The sequence below is a fragment of the Gossypium arboreum genome, unplaced genomic scaffold, assembly GCF_025698485.1.
Source record: "Gossypium arboreum isolate Shixiya-1 unplaced genomic scaffold, ASM2569848v2 Contig00295, whole genome shotgun sequence".
NCBI lineage: Eukaryota > Viridiplantae > Streptophyta > Magnoliopsida > Malvales > Malvaceae > Gossypium > Gossypium arboreum.
In genome coordinates this window covers 53,632-60,690 of record NW_026440411.1, presented here as the reverse complement: position 1 = coordinate 60,690, position 7,059 = coordinate 53,632, and the positions used below count along the sequence as shown (strand labels likewise).

At 49.7% G+C, this 7,059-nt stretch overlaps 1 pseudogene; it reads right to left on the bottom strand.

Moving 5' to 3' along the window:
• Positions 1–3,630: 3,630 nt before the first annotated feature.
• On the bottom strand, positions 3,631–6,888 carry LOC128288815 (28S ribosomal RNA; annotated as a pseudogene).
• Positions 6,889–7,059: the final 171 nt, after the last annotated feature.

Below are 7,059 nucleotides of genomic sequence, written 5' to 3'. Positions count from 1 at the left end.
CTCGTTAACCCTCGTGTCCGACACAAAGCGATGGTCTCGGTTCGGGTGTTACAATTTTATTGGTATCAGAGCTATGGTTTAGTCGATTCTAGGACTACCGTGATATGTTTGGGGTCTAGCTATACATGCCATATAGTGATAAATTGATAGTGTGGTGATTTCTGACAATCTGAATTTGTGTTTGTTTATAGCAATGGATCCCGATCCCAACCGAGCAATAGCTGATGATGTGGAGAGTGTGGCGCATGCTCCCGAGCAAGGGACAGCACCGGCGGACTCTTAACCTATGGCCAGCAATCCGAATGATGAGGCTAGGCAAGCCTTTTATAGTGTGATAAATGATTGGTTCAACCAATACATTCGAACTAACACTACTGTTCCACAACCTCCATTCCCGACTAATGCAACCTCAAGACCTACAATACCTCCGTGAATCGACCAAATAAGGTCAAGTAAGCCCTCAATGATGTGATTCAAAACATGGGGCCACTGAATTTAAAGCTACGGATGATGACGATGCCGAGCAAGTGAATTTTGGTTGACAACACTATCCGGTGCTCGATGAGCTATCTTGTACACCGATGAGTGCTTAAAGTGTACCATCTCCTTGCTACGCGATTCCGCCTACTATTGGTGGAGTACTCGACTGGGGTGCCTAGAGAGCAAGTAACTTGGGAGTTCTTAAAACCGAAGTTCAAAAAGTATATCACCAGAGATTCATCGACCAAAAGCGAAGGGAATTTCTTGATCTTAAGCAAGGCTCTATGTCGCCATCATCACGAACGAAAATTTGTGAGGCTTAGCCAGTACACGCGAGAATGTATTTCGCTCAAGCTATTATGTAAACGCCTGAGGATGGGCTGAATGATGATATAAGGATGTTCGTTGGCATTCTCGAGATACGAGAGTTCAGAGTACTTGTTGAGCGAGCTTGTAAAGTCAAGAGCTTAGAAAAGAGAAACAAAAGTTGATGTGGGAACTGAGAATTTCAAAAGGTCCTCGGAAAGTCTCTTCAACAGCATCAAGAGATTTCGAGATGATGTGAGCCGGTCTAGAGGCGCTTTCGCTTTTCTAGACGAGATCGCGATCGACTTCTGTGACCACACGAGTCACTTCGATCGCCAAGGTGGAAATGATCGCCGAGAGAGAGCGGAGTGTTCGCATTGTGCCAAATGGCATTTGGGGAGTCAGAGGTTCCGTGATCGCCTCTGCTATAAGTGTGGATCGGCCGACCACTTTATCAAGGATTGCCCGAGGTTGCTTGAACAAAATGTAAGTCAAAGTGGAAACCCGGTGCTACCACCGCTAGAGGTAGGCCATCCAAAATGCGGCAACGCTTAGTGGCGGTCGAGAGGGTCAAGAGATGCTACAACAAGACCCGAGGCTCGTGCTCTCGCTAGGACTTATGCCATACGCCAAGACGCCGAGGATGCTCCTCACCGTATGTTATTACCGGTACTTTCACTCTTTTCGATACTAATGTGATTGCTTTGATTGACCCCGGTTCTACTCATTCTTATATATGTGAAACCTTAGCATCCAAAGAAGACTTTGCCAATTGAGTCTCATCGAGTTTGTAATTCGGTGTCAAACCCTTGGGTCATTACGTGCTTGTCAACAAAGTGTGTAAGAAAAGTAATGCCAATAAATGTGACACCTTTCTCCAAACAAGTAATGCCGCCATATCTTCAAGGCGAACACTATGGTCGCTAATTCAAGGTCATGGGTCGGATAGTTTCTCTCATGTGGCTTTAGTTGTCTCGACGCATAAGCCACAACTCGACCTTCTTGCATCAACACACAACCTAACCCAAGCAAGGATGCGCCATCAGATATAACAAACTCTTTACCGATCCTACCGTACTAGTACCGGGCCTCTTAAACAGTTTTTAGTCGATCGAAACTTTCTTGACAGCGTTCGACCACTCGAACTTAACATCTTTTTGAAGTAGTTTCATCATCGGTGCAATATCATCGAAAAACCTTTCACAAATCGTCGATAGTATCCGGCAAGCCCCAAAAGCTCCTAACCTCAGTAATATTCCTTGAGGTTTCCAATCGACTATGGTCGAAATTTTGTTCGGGTCCACCCGACACCGATCACGCGACACCACGCGCCCCAAAAAGCTAACCTCTTTCAACCAAAATTCACATTTATCGACCTTTGCATATAATCGCTTATCTCGTAAGATTTGCAACACTAGCCTCGTGTGTTCAAAGATGTTCTGCTTTCATCTCTCGAATAGACCAAAATGTCATCGATAAATACAACTACGAATCGATCCAAGTATAGCCTGAAAATTCTATTCATTAAATCCATAAATACCGCAGGGCATTAGTAAGCCCAAACGGCATCACCAAGAATTCGTAGTGACCGCACTCGCTCTAAAAGTAGTCTTGGGTATGTCCGATTCTCGACCTCAACCGATAGTACCTCGACCTCAAATCTATCTTTGAAAACACCGAGGCTCCCTTTAATTGATCAAACAAATCGTCAATTCGTGGCAACGGATATTTGTTCTTTATCATCACTTTATTCAACTGACGATAGTCGATGCACAATCTCATAGTTCCATCCTTCTTCTTCACAAACAATACTGGTGCGCCCCATGGAGATACCGTACGACCGGGGACCAAAGGTGCCGGAGGCTCTTCTTGCAAAAGGGGAGGGACAGGGACGATTCATTCATTGTTGGGTACCGAACATGCAACGGTATCTGAATTCTAGCTTTGGGACGGTTCATTCATTATTGGGTACCGAACATGTAACAGATCTCAATTCTACCTTTTGGGATTGGGGAGGACTTGTTGCACTGCTTTTATATCCCGGATGGATCACGGATCATCGCTGGATGGATCGCTGAGCACCGCCGAACCTAACCCGTGGTGGGGGCACCGACGTCCGGCATGCGATGGGCGTGGCAAGGCCTCGATAACCCCGGTCGCTCAATATCACTTCCCTAAAGAGCTAAAAAACTTGGTCAATGTGCTACCAATGACATCCATGTGTCTCAAATAGGACAGTTTCAGATGTCCAAACAGGACACTTTTTTCAGCCTAACGCCTCAAGACATCCGAGGCACCAAGGTGCCGATGTTGCCCGATGACACGCACCACGGGATGGCCTACGTTGCGGATGTTTCCCTAGGCTCCCCTACATGCCTGAAATAGGGGCAATTTTTTTATGCCACTTACACTTGGTATTTTTAATTGAAAATTTCTTCTGTTGGCCCAAAAGAAATACAATAAGTCGAATGAAATATGGCATGATGGCACAGCAGAAAATTGAACAAGTGCCTGGACCACGGCCCCCGTTGTGCCATGTTTCCTGAGGGGGTGGCACGGCCAAGTGTTTAACTTAGAAATTTTTTATGTTGGCCCAAAACAAAAGAACAAATACAAGAAGCCGAATGAAGTATGGCATGGCATGGCACGGCACGCAGTAAAATTGAACAAGTGCCCTGACCACCAACACCGGGAGCTCAGACCACACCACCACGGCCTCACAGCCATATTTCTAGGGGCGGCAAGGCCAAGTGTTTAACTAACTCTTACACTAAGTCCCCCACTTGGGGACCCCAAGGTCGGGACGCAAAAGAACAATGGGGATCGGAAGGAGATGAGGGAGGGACTAATCGGGCGACAAAGGGTCAATCTCAATGGATCGTGGCAAAGAAGGCCACTCGCCACTTACAATACCCGTCACAGTATTTAAGTCGTCCGCAAAGGATTCTACCCGCCGGTGGGAATTACGCCCAAGAAGGCACCCGTGACTTGTCCCCCATGATCGCCGCACCTACGACATGTGCCCTTGGGGCCAAAGGCCCCATCATGGGTCTGCAATCGGCGACGGCGCGCAGGCGTGCTTCTAGCCCGGATTCGACTTAGAGGCGCTCAATCATAATCCAACAAGACGGTAAGCTTCACGCCATCGGCTTTTCAACCAAGCGCGATGACCAATTGTGCGAATCAACGGTTCCTCTCGTACTAGGTTGAATTACTATTGCGACACGGCCATCAAGAGGGTAAAATTAACTTTGCCTCATGACAGCCTAAACCCAACTTTCACGCTCCCTATTGGTGGGTGAACAATCCAACACTTGGTGAATTTCGCTTCACAATGATAGGAAGAGCCGACAACGAAGGATCAAAAGCAACGTTATTATGAACGCTATCGCCACAAGCCGCTTATCCTCGTGGTAACTTTTCCGACACCTCTAGCTTCAAATTCAAGGTCTAAAGGATCGATAGGACACGCTTTCACTTGCGTCAGATTCAGACCGGAAATCGTAATCAAACGAGCTTTTACCCTTTTGTTCCACACGAGATTGCTCGTTGAGCTCATCTTAGGACACCGAGTTATCTTTAACAAATGTGCCGCCCCACCAAACTCCCCACCTAACAATGTCTTCCACTCAGATCGGTCGGCTTAAGCCGAATTTTGGGTCCAAAAGAGGGCCGTGCCCCTCCTCGATTCACTAATAAGTAAAATAACGTTAAAAGTAGTGGTATTTCAATTTACCGAGAGCTCCCACTTATCCTACACCTCTCAAGTCATTTCACAAAGTCGGACTAGAGTCAAGCTCAACAGGTCTTCTTTCCCTCTCGATTCGCCAAGCCTGCTTCCTTGGCCGTGGTTTCACGATAGTAGATGTGACAAGGGGAATCTCGTTAATCCATTCATGCGATCACTAATTAGATGACGAGGCATTTGGCTACCTTAAGAGAGTCATAGTTACTCCCACCGCTTACCCGCTTTGGTTGAATTTCTTCACTTTGACATTCGTGAGAATCGCGTAAATCACATTGCGTGAGCATCCGCAGGACCATCGCAATGCTATGTTTTAATTAAACAATGGATTCCCTTGTCCGCATTTCAGCTTCGAAGTCGATCGTTTCGTCGTCTGGGAAAGCTCCGGGAGCCGCTCCTCATTCCGTCCCTCGGCCGGCACGCGGCGACCCGCTTCTTCGCGAGCAAATGAAAGCAAAGCACCGGCGATCGACGAGTTCGGATCGGGACCTCGTGCTCAAATTTCTCGAGCCAATCCTTTTCCCGAGGTTACGGATCTATTTTGCCGACATCCCTTGCCTACATTGTTCCATTGACCGAGGTCGCTCACCTTGAGACCTGATGCGGTTATGAGTACGACGGGCGCGACGCGCACTTTCTCTGGATTTTCAAGGGTCGCCGGGCGACCGACACCACGCGACGTCTTCAGGCTCTTCCCGCCCGAACCCTACCTCCTACCGAGCTGCTTCTGGTGGGCAGGCCGTTAAATGTAAAAGATAACTCTTCCCGAGGCCCCGCCGACATCTCCGGACTCCCTAACATTGCCGCCACCAACAAGGTCCTTGCTCAGAATTTTAGCCCGACACTTCAAGTCATACTATCGGACGGGCTTCCCCGCCTCTTAGGATCGACTAACCCATGTGCAAGTGCCGCTCACATGGAACCTTTCCCTTCTTGACCATCAAAGTTCTCATTTGAATAATTGCTACTACCACTAAGATCTCAAGACCGACGGTCGCTCCGCCTGCTCACAAGATCGGGTTTTATGGTGACCGCCGCGCCCTCCTACTCATCGGGCTCGCCCTGCCCCGACGGGTGGGTATAGGTCGCGCGCTAAGCGCCATCCATTTTGGGGCTAGTTGATTCGGCAGTGAGTTGTTACACACTCCTTAGCGGATTTCGACTTCCATGACCACCGCCCCATCTGTTTTAATCCACCAACACCCTTTGTGGGTTCTAGGTTAGCGCGCTAGCTGAGCAATCAGAACCCGGCTCCTGCTCATCCCGCACGCCGCTTCGCTACCAAAATGGCCCACTTGAGCTCTCGATTCTGTGGCGCTGCTCAACGGGCAAGCGCACTGCCTTACCTATTTTAAGTTTGAGAATAGGTCGAGGGCGCTGCGCCTCGATGCCTCTAATCGCTGGCTTTTACCCGATAGAACACGCTAAGGGCTCCACTATCCCGAGGGAAACTTCGAGGAACCAGCTACTAGACGGTTCGATTAGTCTTTCGCCCTATACCCAAGTCGATTAACGATTTGCATCGTCAAGATCGCTGCGGGCCTCCACCAGAAGTTTCCTCCGCTTCGCCCGCCAGCATAGTTCACCATCTTTCGGTCCCGACAGCATGCTCTCACCGAACCCTTCTCAAAAGATCAAGGTCGGTCGGCGGTGCACCCCGAGGATCCCGCCAATCAGCCTTCCTTACGCCTTACGAGTTTTCTAGGCCATTGACTCGCACACATGTCGACTCCTTGGTCCGTGTTTCAAGACGGGCGAATGGGGAGCCCGCAGTCGACGCCTTGAGCACGAGGTGCCGGGCACGCCGAGACGGCGCGGCCGATCCCACGATCGAGGCGACGACGCCTCCACAAAGCGTATCAAATGCCCGGCTTGGACCGCCACGACCCGCTTTCGTCCACGCCCGAGCCGATCGGCGGACCGGCTCGCAGCCCACATCCGATCCGAGGCGCATCACGCCCCCATCCGCTTCCCTCCCGACAATTTTAAGCACTCTTTGACTCTCTTTTCAAAGTCCTTTTCATCTTTCCTCGCGGACTTGTTCGCCATCGGCCTCGCCAGATTTAGCCTTGGACGGAATTTACCGCCTATTAGGGTCAGATTCCCAAACGTACCGACTCAGAGAAATACTGGTGCGACAGTTGTCCGCACGACGGGCTCACCTCTCTCGCGCCTTTCCGGGGACTTGGGCTTGGTCCGCCGAGGACGCTTCTCCAGATTACAATTCGAACGTCGGTGGCACGCGATTCTCAAGCTTGGCTTTTCCCCGTTCGCCGCTACTAGTGGAATCTGGTAAGTTTTTTCCTCCGCTTATTGATATGCTTAAACTCACGGTAATCCCGCCGACTTGGGGAGCGATGCGATGCCGAAGGATTTATGGTCTCGACGACAAACGCGCATTTACATCGAACGAGGTTGCTTACAAGATACCACCGATCGTCGCGACGATTATGCCGTTGAGGACTCAAATTTAGGCCAACCGCCGCTATGAGCGCAAGGAGGCCAATTTCGCCATGGTCCAACCGAGT